The sequence below is a fragment of the Acipenser ruthenus genome, chromosome 34 (assembly GCF_902713425.1).
Source record: "Acipenser ruthenus chromosome 34, fAciRut3.2 maternal haplotype, whole genome shotgun sequence".
In the NCBI taxonomy this organism is placed as follows: Eukaryota; Metazoa; Chordata; class Actinopteri; order Acipenseriformes; family Acipenseridae; genus Acipenser; species Acipenser ruthenus.
In genome coordinates this window covers 3,850,372-3,851,289 of record NC_081222.1, presented here as the reverse complement: position 1 = coordinate 3,851,289, position 918 = coordinate 3,850,372, and positions in this window count along the sequence as shown.

Below are 918 nucleotides of genomic sequence, written 5' to 3'. Positions count from 1 at the left end.
TTCTTTGAATGTTACAACGCGGAGCTGCCACTATGTAGTGTGCTCTATGTAGCCCTGGCTGCAAGGGTGCCACGATGAAATGTGTTTGCAAAGAGAGAATCTCCTGCTTGGGAACATTTATATTTTTAAAAAAAAGCCTAAATGAACTTAATAAAGCCACACAGTGTGCTGTTAAACAGATGGGACTGTGTAAAAATGGTATCTACAGATCTCAAAGTACCATTGGGCAGTAGTTCTCCTATCCGGGGGTGGGGGGGCGGGGGGGATGCTTTGGGAATGTGGGAATGTCAGGATTCAGGAACATGATCCGAAGAGGAGTTTGACACCTAAACGGAATGGGAATCGCTGTATCAAGGTTACCCAATCGCACAGGAGTGTGTGTGTTTTCTCTGGAGTTGCTCGCAGTAATTCAACACGAGGGTGCTGGGTAATGCTGAGCCTCGCTGACGGATGACTCACGGGTACGGATTGCCACGTCATGGGCAAGGCTGACCTTGTAATAGACAGTGAAAATAATAATAATAATAATAACAAAAAAAACCTGCCAATCGTTGTTTGTTTTTGTTAGTTTGCTTTTGTTTCTTCCAAAAAAAAAGCCTTGTTGCGTACAATTGCCGAAGAACTTATGGGAGGAGGACTATAAAGTACTGTGTTATTTTCACACATCATGTACACATAGTTTTTTAGGCATATCTGTTTGATTAATTTATAAATCATGTTCCGACAAACGGGAACATTTTTTGCCAAATTTTCAAGCAAGCGTTTGAGTATTCAAATATATTTTGCTCCCTGGCTCTAGGCTTCATTGTAGAAGCAGATTTCATTGCAAGGCTCAGCTGCTTTTTATCCTCGGTCTGAGGAATAGTGTAAAACCAGTCTGTGTTCCAGAACCCCTGCAGTGTTTACAAGCAGCTCATT